Raw genomic sequence first — 947 nt, 5'->3', positions numbered from 1 at the left:
ACACCAGTAAAAGCTACATTGCAATGGGCATTCTTAGACTACATGAGTGTATCTCAAGGGCATATTCCTAGTGGTGGAAATTCCGTGCCAAAGGACGTGTGCATCTTCAACTTTACCAGCTGTGCCCAAATTGCTTTACAAAGTGCTCAGATCAATTTGTATGCCTACTGAAAGTATATCAAAGTTTCTAACCAATATTTGGCATTCTTACATTTTGCATATGTAATAAGTTTGAAATGGTGTGCATTATTTTAATTTGCAGTTCCTCATTTACAGTGGTTCTTTGCCTTTTTTTCTTTCTCTCTTATTTACTTATAGGAAATTTTTCTTTTTTGGTAAATAGTCATACTAATCCGTTCACAAGTTCACAGTTAAATTTGCTGCGTGGATGATAATTTTTAGGATCCCCCTAGGAGTCTATCAGTAGAAGATAATAAGAGTGGAGATGGCCAATGGCTTTCAGGGACAGCTTTAATTAAAAAACAAAAATGGAAATTGAGTTGAATCTTGAAGGGGGAAGGTCCTAATTAAGAGGATTAGTTTAGAAAAGAAATTTAACACAGAAGAGAAATTTGTCAAGAAATTTGACACAGAAAAATTAATTTAGGATTGGAAGGCATCAGGGAGAAATGTAACATAACAAAATGCAGGTCATTAAGACCTTACATAATGACGAAAGCTGAACTGCACTTATAACTCAGAGATTCCCAGTGACCAAAGCAAATAAGGAAATTAATGAATTTTAGGATTCCTATTGCTTTTCACAAAGTAGGGTCTGGTATAAATTTTCTTCCACAACTCCTCATACATAAGATACTGAGTGATGCAGTGGGTTCCATCCTCAATAGCACTCCAATATTAGATGCTATTATAAGTATCTAATGACTTTTTGTAGTGTCCTTCCATATAAATGGAGACATAATTTAAAAGCCATATTCATTGAAACT

This window comes from Herpailurus yagouaroundi, unplaced genomic scaffold (genome assembly GCF_014898765.1).
Source record: "Herpailurus yagouaroundi ecotype Mexico unplaced genomic scaffold, PumYag 28, whole genome shotgun sequence".
In the NCBI taxonomy this organism is placed as follows: domain Eukaryota; kingdom Metazoa; phylum Chordata; class Mammalia; order Carnivora; family Felidae; genus Herpailurus; species Herpailurus yagouaroundi.
The sequence above is the reverse complement of the archived record's forward strand: the minus strand, read 5'-3'. Positions refer to the sequence as shown.